This window comes from Macrotis lagotis, chromosome X (genome assembly GCF_037893015.1).
Source record: "Macrotis lagotis isolate mMagLag1 chromosome X, bilby.v1.9.chrom.fasta, whole genome shotgun sequence".
In the NCBI taxonomy this organism is placed as follows: domain Eukaryota; kingdom Metazoa; phylum Chordata; class Mammalia; order Peramelemorphia; family Peramelidae; genus Macrotis; species Macrotis lagotis.
Genome location: NC_133666.1, coordinates 519,204,954 through 519,220,837, shown reverse-complemented (window position 1 = coordinate 519,220,837; position 15,884 = coordinate 519,204,954). Strand labels below are relative to the sequence as shown.

Sequence of the window (15,884 nt, the reverse complement as noted above, 5' to 3'; positions counted from 1 at the left end):
GACTGACATCAACATAACAACATTTATTAATCTCCTACTATGTGCTAATAAAGAGAGGGGGGAGGGGGAGGGGGAGGGGGGAGAGGAGAGAGAAGAGAAGAGAAGAGAAGAGAAGAGAAGAGAAGAGAAGAGAAGAGGAAAAGGGGAGAAAAAGAAGAAAGAAGAGAAAAAGAGAAGAAAAAGAGAAAGGAGATAAAGAAAGCGAGAAAAGGAAGAGAGAGGAGGAACAAAGAAAGGGAAGGAAGGGAGGAAGGAAGGAAGGAAGGAAGGAAGGAAAGGAAGGAAGGAAGGAAGGAAGGAAGGAAGGGAGGGAGGGAGGGAGGGAGGGAGGAAGGGAGGAAGGGAGGAAGAGGGAGGGAGGGAGGAAAGAAAGAGGTAGGGAAGGAGGAAAGGAGGGAGAGAGGCAGAAAGGGAGTGAAAGGAACTTAAAATCTAATGGGGAAAAACAAAACACCAAAAGAAGCTGAAAGTGAGGAGGGAATGCTGAGGGCATGGTGGGGAAGGCAGAGAGAGACGTTCCAGACAAATGCAAGGAGCACTGGAGATGTCTCTGCTGAGTTCTCTCCTTAAATGAGATCATTGATGCACCACCCATCCCCACCCCCCAATCAGAGAATAAACAAACAAACAAACTAAAATACTGTACCAAGTCAGATGGGATCTTAGAGGATAATGAGGTAATCCCAATAATGAATTTCCTGGGGAAGCAGAGTCCCAAGGTAGTGCAGCAGGTGAATAAGGAGGAGATATCTGAACTGAGATCTCTCCTGTCTTAGCTTAGGGAAACCTATGTAACTTTAGGATGATCTAGGTCATCCATCAATTTCACCTCTCTTCTTCTGAATAATAAAGAGGCTTACCATAAGAAATGATTCAAGAGATGAATTTGGACAAAGTTTCTGGGAAGACTTTTATGAACTGATGCAAAGCAAAATAAGCAGGACAGTGATCACAACATTTTGAAAATTTTGAAAGTCTTAAGAACTCTAAATAATGCAGTGACTAATTCTTGATCTGGAAGACTACAGATGAAATATTCCTTTCACCTCTCAGTGGAGAAGTAATGGACTATAATTATAAAAGACCACACATACATTTTCAAACACAACTAATGCAAATTTGTTTTGCTCAGTGTAATTTCTTTGATGCTTTTTGATGGGGGAGGGAAGAGTACAAGATAGAAGGATAGTAATGTTAAAAAAAAAAGAATGTCAATGAAACATTTTAAAAAATAACAGAAAAGAGTAAAAAGGTTAAGAAGTGAACAACACAAGGCACTATTGATATTCTCATTTTAAAGTGAATATGCATATAGTATATACATATATTTATGTATGCATGCATATATCATATATATTTATATGTATGTATATTACATATTTTAGAGCTACATACAATAGATTTGTTTCATATACAATCTTCTTTTTTCTGGTCTTCTTTGAATATAGAAATGTTCACACGTGCTAATGTTTTTCTAGTTCATAATAATCTTTTTTGATTAAAAGGACTGAAAAAGATGAATAGTAGCATTCATTCCCTTTCCAACTCTAATATTTTTTCATGATTCCGTGACATGAACACTTCCATGAATATCTCTAGCTTATCCTTGCTGCAAGAGATCTGCATTGCCTGATTTTAAAAGATTTTTTTCCCTTTAAAAGCTGATTTGGGGAAGACCTGTATAAATTGCTTTTTAGCATATTTTTTGCTCAATGAGTCCGTGAAACTTGTGTGTATGTATGTGTTTGTGTGTATTTGTATTTTAATTCAATTTAATTACTTTAGTTGGGGGAAAGGAGGGATGTTGTTTTTCCTCTCTAGATGGTGATTTCTCACAGCCTTCAGTCAACATTAAATCATGATGATGATTCCCTCGAAGCATAGCAATTTAATTGTAGGTAGTAGTAGAGGCTTTTAAAATGCAATTCCTAGAAATTCAGCAAGGAGACAATGACACAGAAATATGATGCCTTTTCCTTCTCAATTCTTCTAAGCACATTTCCTCTAACTAAAGCTAAAATCCCAAGATTATCTAAAAGGTTCAATTTTGGGTCAAATGGAAGATGGAATTGCTGTTTTTCCTTTCCTGATTTCACATCTTTTTATCACATCAAGCTGCAAGAAGTGAGAACCTCATCTTCCCCTCTGGCCAAAGAGGCAAATCTTGGAAAGTTAAGTGTGAGCACACTCCCTACACAAAAGGAAAAAAAAAGAATCTAGGTTTGAATCATTCATGAGGAATGAATGAGTGGATGATGGTTGAAGAGTATTATTTAAAGAGATGCTAGTAATATACCATAACATTCAGTTGTGGACCAAAGGAAAATGGGCAAAAGGGAAATAAAAAGAGAAGTTGGAAGCCGGAGTTCAAAATGGTCCTTCCCACCTTCTTCAATCAGTTCTTAAAGGGAGGCCTTTGTCTGGAGTCCTGGGGAGTCAAGAATTGAGACTGAGAATAGAGACCCAGACCTCACTAGACTGCAGAGATGACCTCATTGTTAGGCAACATTCTCAGAAGTCAACCCATTCATTACTGGGTCCAGTAGAGGTGATAAAAAAATCTTCAAAGGAAAGGAAATAACCTAAAAGATTTTTCATCTCTACAACTCACTTAACATTAATGGTAGGCTACCTTACATTGTAATGGTTTCATTGTTTTTATATTATGTGTTTTATAATTCTGGTCAGATTATAAACTTGTAACTACCACTGTCTAGCCCCTGATTCACAGGCAGAAAGAGCTTAGTAAGTGGTTTTTGGTGGTGATAAGGTGAGGACCAATATAGACAGCTCATTGTCTACCCTTAGTACTTAGGCTCCCTATAGGGACATGGTAAGTAGTGTGAAAATGTCCACATGTCAGGTTCAGAGATGGAGATCCTACATGTCTGCTGTCCTCCACATCAGCTAGGAACTGACCCTTATTGCAATACACAACCTGAAACTTTTCAGGTGACTTAAATGCATCACCACAACTGTGACTCTTCTACTGCACCACCATCACTACCATAACACAACAAGAGTATAGTTAATTAACCAGAATAATCTCTTCCTTCTTTGACATCTATAAGCTCAACTCATTACTTGTATTCTCCCATCACCTAAAATATTGGTCAGTTCCCCCAAACCTGTTTTCTTTTAATAACTCTATTTCCTATCAATTATTTTTATTAGTGCTGAGATGGTATCCCATTTTTCTTTTTTCAGTCATCCTTATGGCTCTCTCAGCAAGAACATGTTTGCCTTAGGCCATAGGAGAGAAAAGATCATCCTTTCTTTTCTTCTTTTTTAATAATATTTTTCCCATTTTAATATTCAGAGGATTTTTAAAAGTTTTTAATTCCAAATTCTATCCTTCCTTCCCTCTCAACCCCATTCACTGAAACACTACTCAGTCTAAAATGATGTTTGTCCTTCGTTCTTGAAGAAGACGATATCAGGGAGATGATGCCATGACATGCATATGAATTGGATCTGAGTGAGGGGTACTGTACTAAGTCATCAGTTTCATATTCTCTCTGAAGCCATCTCTCTGAAGGCCAGATATGGATCAGAACAACTGGAGATGGCCCAGGATGATAGGAAATCAGGGTTAAGTGATTTGCCCAAGGTCATACAGCACAATATATATTAATTGACAGGCTGCATTTGAATTCAGATCCTCCTGACTCTAGGGTTGGTGCTCTATCCACTGAACCACCTAGCTTCCCCAATTTGATACAGATTACACATGAAGAGTATCCTTTCTTAAGCATATCACCCCATTCAATACAGACTCAGTCCTTCCCAGAAAGTAGCATCATTCAGAGAGATATAATATTTACAATAAAGAGGACCAACCAGTATTTATTACATCCAAGAGAATAGCCCAAAGGTCTGTAAAGTGGGGGGAGGATGATAAGGTCTGCTCCCTGTTCACTTATAAGGATCAAGCTTATAATTATAATGTCTAGAAAGTGCTCTTAACTGAAGAAAGTGACTCTGTTAAGGCAAACAATCATTATTAGGTCAGGTCCTGTGGTAGAGCAAGGTAAGTAAACTGGCTTCCTATGTGCAAGGGGAGAGTGTTCACCTAATGGAACTGAACTTTCCAAATCCACTGTATGTTAAATAGATAGTTTGAAGTCCTCTGATTTAATTTGCTATGTCAGTCCCAAATTCAAACAACCTGCATAAGACTAGGGGCATGAATTGATTATAGGGGACCTCAAATGATTATGTCTCCCTCCACTAACTATAGATTTTTTTAAAGATTAATAATTCATATTTGTGGCAGACAAGGACTTTCCTAGGTTACCTGGGACCCTGATAATGGGAAGAAGGAAATAAAAAGGAGAGGATCTAAACTCCCGAGTTACAAACAAAATGAGCTATGTGTATACACTGCACTACTATAAACTACCAAATAATAAGAGTGCGCATTAGTCTTAGTATTTGATGAATTAAATAAGAGTTTGCTTTTTGGTTCAAAAATTTATAGAACATTACAGTTGGATGAGACCTCAGACATGATGTAGTCCTACCCTCTAATTTTTCAATGTTCTCTTTCATTTTCTAAAATATTTAAAGGATTAGGACAGCAAGTTGCTAATTTCAGAAATTGTGAGAGACCTCATCTTTTAACTCAATTCTGGAGCTATCTTAGTTCTGTTTCTATTCAGTTATGGGTTTAGTCCAAATTCTGTCTAGCAAGAAAAGTTTATTCAATTGTGTAAATTGGAAAAAAATATGATTATATCATTTGAACCTAACCCTGTATGGCTGGGAAACTGGATGGACTATCTCTCCCTGCTGTTTAGAGACCCTTAATCAAGAACCTAGGTTATATACTAGAAACAAAGTCAAATCCAAAGACTGATGAAAAGAGTTTTCTCAAAATTTATACATCTCAAATAATCCATATGTCTGGCCCTGTATTTATCAGCTATTGTTTCTACACTTCTTTGATTGTTTGTAAACAATTAGGTGGGGTGACATTGGGTGGGCTCTTTTTCTGAATTCAGAGAACTGTATCTGTTCTATCTTCTACTCCCAACTTGGAATGTTCCTCATCTTTCATACAATTAGAAATCAAGTTATCTAATATATTGTACTATTTTATTTAATTGGCTTTATTTGATTCATTATTTTTAATGCAAAAGGATGTGATCCCTTATATTCAGTGTTTAGACCTAAGCTGAGGAGGTCTGGTCCCAGTTTGTTAGGCAATTGGTATGCATTACTTAAAAAATATCGATATGCTCAGAAGACTGAATCTTTGTTTCCTTGATTTTCTTATATGGAGATGTTGCCTTTCAACAGTAGAATATAAGCTTCATGAAGGCAAGAACTTTTATTTTTGTCTTTTTATCAGTGGTACTCAATATAGCACCCGAGGTATAGCTTAATAAATACTTGTTGAATGATTAAGCTATAGAAGATGCTTAATAAATGAATGTTGATTGAACAAACTAAGAACCAAGAAAGTAGGGCAATGGGTCCAAGATCATGTAGGTTTAGTTATTATCTACTGCAATGATTGTAAAATTCAAATTCTTTCTGCAAATTTATAATATCAATGCTGTTTTAGAAAACCACTTTTATATTTTATGTAGCTATTTTATGGTTTAAACTTTAAAGATGATCATGATGTGATGGCAATGGCAATATTCATGTCAATAGTACTTTAGGTTTCATATAAGCTTACCTCCCAATACTAGAGTCAGGTAATATAAATATGATCAACTCCACTTAACATATAAGAACACTGAAGCTTGAAGAGATTAATTGGTGTATCTTATAGCAAGCAAGTGATACAACCCCAATCACAGACTCAGGTCTTCTGTCTCCAAATCTCATTATCTTTCCATTCTCCCATACTACTTTTTATTTCAGATATTTATAGGTATTAAAGACTTAGAGGCAACAAATTCATACTCGCAATGCTAATAAACACACCTGTTCCTGAGTTTTAGTAAGCCAATGTATGAAATTTTGTGTCAGAGCCGTTATTGTCAATCCTACATCAGGATTTAAAAGGATGCATTTGCCTCAGGTCCCACTTAGACTGGGAACCCCCAAAAGAAGATATGTGGTATTTAAACTAGGCCAAAAAAAGTGCTCATTTTTCTTGGTATGTTAAAAACAGTAGTTTGGACTTAACATACTATATAAACCCTTTGATAGTGAGTAGTCTAATGAAACTCTATTAACCACTCCTTCCCAGACTTGACAAATTAAGTGAATCTTTATGGTTCTAATGATGACCTTCAGTCACTGCAAGAGTTTCAAATCTTTTCTGATTCATCATAGAAAGATTAAATTATGCTCAGCAACTTTGCTATTAAGGTCTTTATATCATATTCTAATTTGTTGAGGACAGTGATCCAGCATGGTGTAGATATGGAAAGAAAAATTTGAATATTTTATTAACTAAAACATCAAGTTCCTTGAGTATGATGGAGAATGGAATTTTCTAGATAATGGAATTAACTCTATTAAGACTGCTGCTCAAATTTGGCCACACAGAATTGATTAGCATGTTCATTAATAAAATACTATCTTTACTCATAATATTTTACATTTGAAACTTACAAAGTGTTGCAAGAATGTCTATGTATGTATGTATGCATGTATGTATGTAAAATTCTATTGCATCTTTAAGATAGAAATGATTATCCTAAAATAATTTTTATAGATGTAGAAATAAGGATCAGACATAAACTTGCCCATATCACAAAAATAGGTTGGGTCAGGATCCTGGGCTACAGTCAAAGTCTTCTGACTTCTATCAGAGTTGCTTTTATATCATGAAGGATGGTAATTAAGAATCAGTTAAAAAAATTTCTGTGTCTTAATTATAAGGAACTGATAATTCAATGAGTCTGATTTCATTGATGTGGGCATTCCTACCACCAATGCAGAACATTTTCTCCTGAGGGGATTTGTTATGTCCTTCCATAAACCCTCCAAAGAGAATCTAATCCTACTAAAAAGCCTTTCTCTGGTGCCTTAGATATCTCAGAATAACAACATGTAAGGAACATAGCTTTAAAATACTGAGCACTTCTGGGTATCACTAGTAAAAAAGTTCAAAATTCACACATACCTATGAAATTAAAGTTCTTTATTTTGTACAACAGTCATTAATTACTCTTGTGCCCACTTACCTTATGTGGAAAGCTATGTGTGGACTTCTGGCTAAGATGGCAATACAAAAGGTCATAAGAGTGAAGCTCTCCCACATATATAGCTCATATATACCTTAAGTTAAATTCTATCCTCCCCCGGCCTTCCTGGCTACTCCACAAAGCATCTGAGCTAGATGAAATGATGGTGTGGAGTATATAGGGACAAAAATCAATAGTCACTGGGAGGTCAACTCTGGAGGACTTTCAGTATAATTTCCTCAATATTAATTTCAGACTCTGTTGTATCAGCCTATGGCTTAAAGAAGGATATTGAGCAATGTAAAAGATGAGGACAAAGTGCATCAGATTGAATAATAATGATTTTTTTTATTTTGAGTCATTTTTCAGTCATGTCCAATGCTTCATGACATCATTTGGGGTTTTCTTGGTGGAGATATTAGAGTGGTTGCCATTTCCTTCTCTAGCTTCATCTTAAAGATGAAGAAACTGAAGCAAATATGGTGAAATGACTTACCCGTTCACTTAATTAGTAATATCTGAGGCTGTATTTGAACTCACAAAGATGAGTCCTGACTCCAAGCACAGCATTTTATCCACCATACCACCTAGCTATCCCAGTTACTGAATAGTGATGGAGATTTCCAAAGAGAAATATGAGTAAACTCCTTTATTTAGCCTAGAGTTGTACTAGATCTATATCAATATGTCTTACAGATAGTCAATTAGTGTGTCAAAATTCCTATCAGAATAATTTAATAATAATTTAATAATAATTAATAATCATTTAATAATCATTTATTAAATAGCTAAAATATATGTCATAAGGTTATGCATGGTAGAGAAACAAGAAATAAGTAAAATGTGGCTATCAAAATAATCCATAAAGCACAGGTCTAACTACATCATTTCTATGTTAGGAAATCTTTGATGGTTTCCTATTTCCCATTGACAAGAAAAAAATACAAACTCCAGTTTGGTAATGAAGGTAATCTATTATCTAGCTTCTATCTAACTTTCTAAAAACTTCTTTTATTTCACTTCACATTCTCTACATTGGAACCAAACTGCAATCCTCCTTACCCATATTTGTCATTCCACTGGTACTAGCCATTCCCTCTGTCTGGAACATATTTCTTCCTTATCTTTGCTTCTCAGATTCCTTATCTTCTTTCAGGGCTTAGTTCAGGTACCTTTGTTATGAAGCCTTCCCCACTCCCTAAAGTATTCATGCTTTCTCCTTTCTCAAATTACTTTGCAAATACAAAGACATCTGTGTAAGATACATATATACATACAAACACATGTATATGTGTATAGGGGATTGAGACTACACAAATATGTAATGCTACACAATCATAGTGACATGTTGGTTCAAACAAGTTTCAAACATGCATTACTCATTTCTTTCAGATCATATCAGGACTTAGTAGTACAAATTGAGGGATCCTAAGTCTCATGGGTAACATACCTTCTCTGGTCAAGTGTGAGAGGAAGAGGAGAACATGCCACTCAGAATGAAACCAGCTCAAATTACCTCATCACATTCTTTGGAAAAATTCCTTCCAACCTACTGAGCCCTGCCAGTTATCAAAAGATATTTGCCATTACAGAGAACCAGGAAAATCTATACTCCTAAGGCTAGATTTCATTTTCTCCTGGGTTTCCTGGCTCCTCCACAAAGTATCTGAGTTAGATGAAATGATAGTGTAGAGTACTGAGGGTCAAAATTAATAGCCACTGGGAGGTCAAGTCTGGAGGACTTTCAGAGTGATTTCCCCAATGCTAATTTCAGACCTCAGTGTTCCAGCCTGTGGCTTAAAGGAGGACATTGAGCAATGGAAAGGAAGGAGGACAAAAGCACAGCTTTGCTAAGCTTCACTCTCCAAATTATGTTAAGGGTGGTTCAATGAACACAAACACATGTTTATTCTCTCTCTCTCTCTCTCTCTCTCTCTCTCTCTCTCTCTCTCTCTCTTTTTCATAACGTGATGAGTAAGTGCCAAAGCAACAGCATCCAGCTTCTGAGGAGGGCTACAAATGCTCAAAATTGAATCTTCGTATCAAAGACCATTAGCTACCTGTACTGAGGATGCTGAGGATGGATGGAAGGAAACAAGGAAGGATTTGTAATAGCAAGGTGCAGTTCTGCACCACCTTTCTCCAAAGATTTCCGTGTAAAGTGTTTACTGGTGATCTGCCTGGGCTGCTTTGAATGTTGTCCTATGTGAAGGCAAAGCACTAGACTTAATCCACTGAGTCCCAATCTGGTAGTATGATTCTTTGATTATTTATTTATTAGAGTTGGTCAATAAAGAATAAACGGAACTTTGCCTTAATAGTTTTATCATATACCTCAAATTTAAAGTACTAATGAATCTTGTATTGGGAGAAACTGGAGAGAGAAAATCTATCTTTCTGGAATCTCAAAATCCTTCCTTTCAAAATTATTTCGTAGCTTTGGTGTAAGGCCTTGAAAACAGTACAGACTTAATGCTTGAATTCAATTGCAATTATTTTTCAGGTTGATCTGGCAATAGAGTATGAATATCAGAACTGGGATGGCTATACACTGATAACTTAGTGTTCTAGGTTTTACTTTCTGTTAGGAAGGATAATGAAATGCAGAGAGAACCAATCATAGATTTATGAAAGTTGGCTGCACCTAGCCTTACTCAATCCTAGGAGGGTGAAGATCTGTTTTCTCCCTCCTCTTCTTAGCTTCCTTTGAATTTAGCTACTACAAAGATAGATTCAGATCTCAGCTCTTTGGCTCTAGGGCTGACCAGGGCAGTATCTGGGCTTTGGCAAAGCTGCATCCTTCCCAACTGCCGGGTAGGACAGGCTGTCCAGGACAGCCCATGGAGAAAACAAACCTCAGGTGCCTGCAGCATGTCCTGAAATGACATATGACACCTTTTAATGTTTCGGTGACACCAGCAGCACCTACCAATTCAGAAGGGGCACATCAGGCCAGGCTTTGTCAGAAGCCAAAGCCCCCATACCACCAAGCACGGATGTGTTTGCCCACACATGCACACAATCTACCTTGTTGGCTACCTTCCAAAATACCAGTTATTCTATTGGAATGCTCTTGGAATGCATCTCCTCCCTGGAAGATAAAGAGAAGAATGGTCTCCTGGGATAACAGAAAAGGAAAAAAACAATCTTTTTTAAAAAGTGAACCTTTAAAATCATCTGTTGCATTAAGTAGACCAACTCAGCTGGTGACAAGTTTTATTTGTTTTTTTTAAACATACCTTCATGCACATGCAAACAGCATGATGCAATGGAAAAAGCTTTGGATTAGAATATGGTCATGAATTCAAATCCAGAGGCAACTATTTACTACCTGTGTTAATTTGAACAAATTACTCACACTCCATGAAATATACTTTTCTCATCTGCCAGTTGAGAGTTGAACCACAGAGCCTCTAGAGCTATAATATTGTGATCAATAAGGTCTCTTCCAATTTTGTCACATTTCCAGAGGGCAACAGGGATTGTGTCTAATTTAGCCCCTATCACAGTGTTACACGCTTGTACATCTACATATACAATATATGCAATGTTATATGCAAACACACATAATATGTATTACACACACATACCCAGTGAAAGAGTGAATGATTTAACTGGAATGATGACTCAAAAGCAATTATATGAAGCAGAATGGATCTAAGATCCAAAACAAGTTAGGCTGAGCCTTAAAGAAATCAGGCAAGAAACAAAGACAAACATTTAAGCTAAAACAGAAAATATGGTGTGAATTCAAGTTACACTTTCTTAAATGATTGCACTCATTCCCACCAAATGTTCTACTGATAGTGGAAAACAAGAGAGAGGTTGAATGAAGAAAATATGGGAGCTAATTGAGCATTCTGATCAGATGTGAAGGACTTTGTTAGAGTCACAAAATCTTAGAAACAACCTTAGGAATAATCTAGTCTACCCTCCTCATTTTACAAAGAAGCAATGTAGCATGAGAGCTAGTGCAGGATTCAGATGGGTCTAAGGTAAGGTCTTATTTCTGACACTAGTTTTATGTTTTTTTAAGTATCTATTTCCCAATCTGTTAAATTGGGATAATAAAACCTATCCTAGACCCTACCTCAGGGTTACTGTGGGGCTCAAATGAGATTCATATAGTAAATCTGTTGGCAAACTTTAAAGTTAGGTATATGTGGCAGCTATTATTATTATTATTATTATTATTATTATTATTATTATTATTAGAAGTGGGGAAACAGTTTGAAAAAAATGAAATGATCTATCCAAGGTCACACAATTACCATTAACTGGGATATCAGTACTTGGCTCTTTCCTTATTCCAATCATGCTTCCCCTAACCATTCACAAATCATTTTAAGGAGTCATCTCCGCCCCCATCATGACTAGTAACATCATGATTTAAGTTACATGGTCATCCACTACATCTGAGTCCAACTCATCATTTTTCATTTTCCTCTCGAGTCAACAATCTTTGCATGACCTGGGCACCCTCCCACCTTCCAACTCTAGTATCATAATCAAAGTGATTCTCAGTGTCCCCTGGAAAAGGTATGCCAATTACTTCCCAAGGACAGACATACCATCTCTTTAATTTTCCAAACTAAAACACCCCTTTCCTGGCCCTCACTCCTTTGTTTGCAATACTCCCTCAATGGAATATAAGTTTCTTGCATTCAGGTACTATATTTGTATTTATGGTGGTAAAGTACATATGGAAGTAAGCATTTAATATATATTTTCCCATTCATTCATTTATTCATTCGTTCTACTATACAAAGCTCTCCAGACTAGTTTTTCTCCTAAGATTTCTTTTTTATGTCATTTCCATGTTTAGTTGTTCAGAGGACAAGTCTGAATGTGTGTCATGGATATAATGATAAGAACATGAGATGAGCTAAAAGTTAAGGGTCTCAGATGATTTTTTCACTTCCTATAATCTATGACTTTTCTTTCAGTGTCAAGAGCAGTCTTGGATTTGAATAGGGTGAGGTGAAGATAGTTCAAAGAGCTGATTTCATAGTTGCAGGAGTTGATTCTGAAGCAAAACTTCAGCAATATGCTACTAAAATATGGATGCATATTCATCCTTCCAGATTTCCCAAAAGTCTGTCTATGGGAGGAGAAAGGTCATAACAACAGAATCAAGGGTACTCAACTGTACTACAAATCAGTGGCAAAGATCGCTTTGCCCCCCCAATCTCCCACCTGTTCCTTTCCATTGCCCCCCATCTACCACCTATTCATTTCTATTTGTTGTTGTTCGGTTGTTTCAGTTGTGTCTAACTCTTTGCAGCCCCACTTTTTTGTTTCTGGCAGAGATATTAGAGTAATTTCATATTTCCTTCTCTAGCTCATTTTACAAATGAGGAAACTGAGTTAAACAGGGTCACACAGCTCCTAAGTGTCTGAGTTCAGATTTGAAATCAGGAAGATGAGTGTCAGATGAGAAAACTCATCTTCCTGACTTCAGGCCTGGCACTGTGCCACTTAGCTACTCCCATTGCTATCATTAGTAAATCCAAAATTTTTTTTTTTAAATGGAGTGTGTATGGTTTATCCAGAAAATATTTTAAGACCAAAATAAGATAAAACACATTTTTTTTCCATCTCATCCATACATCAGCTTACTATTTTAGTTTTTGTAAACGTACTCAAAGCTAGAAGAGAAAGGAAGATAATTAGCATTTGTCCAGCTTTTCAGTCTTTTTTGGGGGGTAAGATATTTGCCAGTGGTACAAGCTACTGATTAATGGAATACAATGGTGTGTGTACTTGGAATAATTCATCACATTCCCACAATTCAGCATTATTCACTATTTTTATAGTTGGACCTTACTTGTTTGCTCTTTGAATCCACTCCTCTTCTCTTGCACACAGTAGGTATTCAATAAAGATTTGTTGAATGAATAAATGAAATGGATGAAAGTTGGAAAAAAGAAAGTTGAAAATGAATAAACATGTTAATAGTCAAAATTCTACCTGGAGATTGTATATCTGTGTAAGTTCCCACTGATCTCCCCCAGGACTCTATAAAGCTGGCATACCTGATGGTAAGAGGACTCAGGGTGGGGAGAGGAGAGGACAGGAGAGGAGATGGAAAAGAATAAACAGATGTCAGCAGTCCTCCGTAAATGCCCCCCTCACAGAGGAGGAGCCTGCTCTCTGGACTGAACTAATTCTACAAATGCAGCCTAGGGAAGGCAGCTTGCTGCAAGCCAGCTGGAAGCCCATTTATGTAAGCATGAAAGGATTGTTTAGAACCACCAAGACAAAACCCTGCAATGCACGTGAGCGAGAAGAGAACAGCAGCCTTCCTTGGTGCCCTTGATTGAACAGCTGTGCCCATTAAGTCAGAGACAACTACACCCCCAAATGGCTCTAAACCTGGGCCCCAGGATTGAGAGAGGCATTGTGGGTAAAAACAAATCTCCCAGATGGGCTCTATGGGGGCTTGGGCTCTGGGGGAGGTTGCATGAGTCTCCAGCAAACACAGCCACGTGCTTTGAGGAGAATGCACGTGGCCCAGACATTTCTGCCCAGAATGTATTTTTTTTTGTCTGATTCTTTATTCTTCCCCCTCTGATGTATTTATTCGACTGTGGGGGAGTTTGTGGGAGGGAGATGAAGGGAATGTTAGGCTATGGTAATGACATTTTTATCTAATGCATCCTTGATTATGCATGCTAATGAAAGGAAGGAGAACTATGGGTAAGAAAATACAATAACTTTTTTTTAAATGGCTTTGCAATTGAGTTTAGAAGCACACACTAAGACACATTTAATGTGTGTACAATCCTCTGTACACACAATATACCTGACTCACCATAGAAGGCACTAATCCCTAATACTAGGGATGATGCAGTGGATAGAGCACCAAATCCTGGAGTCAGGAGGACCTGGGTTCAAATCTAGATTCAGACACTTAACGCTTACTAGCTGTGGGACCTTGAACAAGTCACTTATCCACATCCAAGATCATCTCATAGTCCTGATCCATATCTGTCCACTAGACCCAGATGGCTCCAGAGGAGAAAGTGAGGCTGGTGATTTAGCACAGCATCCCCTCCTTAAATCCAATTGACATGCTTGTCATGGTGATGTCATCATTTCTTCTTCAAGAACAAAGGACAAAAACAACAACAACAACCCTAACGTTAACCCCTTAGTAAGACAGACTTTACTGGACCCCAAATCATCTAGGAAAATCTACTAAATAGATCCCAAGTAATCCAAGAGTTGATTGTACATGGAGATAATATTATTACTCTCGTTGTACACAGTGATTTCTTCATAATGTCCAACTGAAGTAGAGGTAGGGATTGTTATCTCTGTTTTGTTGTGGTTGCATGTCCAACTCCTCATAACTCTGGGGCTTTCTTGGCAGATACTGGAATGATTTGATTCCTTCTCCAGATCATTTTACAGATGGGGAAACTAAGGCAAACAGAGTTAAGTGATTTGCCCAAGGTCACACAGCTAATTGATTTCCTGATGCCAGCTGTGAACTCAGGACAGGTAAGTCTTCTTGACTCCAGGCCTGGAACTTTATCCACGCTGCCTCCATTTTTTTAACATCTAAGAAAACTAAGACTTTTATCTTTCTTATAGTCACATAGCTAGTTTGGTAGGGATGGCAGAGGATAAGGGGGGAAAAAAAGGGAAAGAGGAGGAAAAGAAGGGAGGGAACAAAAGAGCTTAAACCTAACAAAGTTATCCTGTAGAATGGCTATGAGAAAACAAGTACTAAGATTTCCACATCTGGCAGAAAATCTGGAAGACAAAGAACAACAATTTGATTGAGATAAAAATGTTTCATCCAGCTCTTTTTGCTTTCCATGTCCTTCAGAACATGATCCCAACCTATCTATCTAACCAGGCTAGATGTTCCTTTCCTTTCTGAACTCTGCAATCTAAGCCAAATTTGTCTTTTCTCTGTTCCTCATATGCAATACTCCACCTTACATTTCCCTGTTTTTGGACTGGCTATCCATCAGGCCTGAAATGCATTTCCTCCTCACCTCTACCCCAAAAAAATCCCTCTCTGCCTTCAAAATGCAGAACAGGTGGAACAGCTTGGATGCTCAGTGGATAGAGCACTGGTCCTGGAGTCAGGAGTACCTGAGTTCAAATCCAGCCTCAGATACTTAATAATTACCTAGCTGTGTGACCTTGGACAAGTCACTTAAGCCCATTGCCTTACAAAAACAAAACAAAAAACAAAAGATGTAAAACAGGGACTACCTTCTACATGTCCTTTCTGATCCCCTCAATTTGAAGTGTACTCCATCTCAAAGTACTCCATGGTAACTGCTTTGTATTTATTTAAATTATATATAAATATATATATATGTATATATATACATATATATATACATATTCCATATATAGACATCCTTCTTTTCTCTCCCATTAGAATATAATCAGGGAATTTGGATCATTTAATTTATTGTATTTGTATCATCAGCATTTATCATTTAACCTGACATAATAGGTACTAAAGAAATGTTGATTAGTTAACTGATTGAGTGATTGATTGACTAGTCAGTATTAGCTGTCTAACTAAGATACCTACTAAGATTCCCTGTCTTAATACTTAAGGTCAAAAATAATGCCTAGGGGAGGCTAAGTGGCATAGTGGATAAAGCACTGGCCTTGGAGTCAGGAGTATCTGGGTTCAAATCCCGTCTCAGACATTTAATAATTACCTAGCTGTGTGGCCTTGGGCAAGCCACTTAACCCCATTTG

General features: G+C 37.2%; 1 protein-coding gene across 2 annotated transcripts in view; it reads right to left on the bottom strand.

The window, feature by feature from the left end:
- GFOD1 (Gfo/Idh/MocA-like oxidoreductase domain containing 1) overlaps positions 1 to 15,884 on the bottom strand; it is a 140,676-nt gene that overhangs the window by 108,200 nt on the left and 16,592 nt on the right. The gene's annotated exons all lie outside the window — the stretch shown is intronic.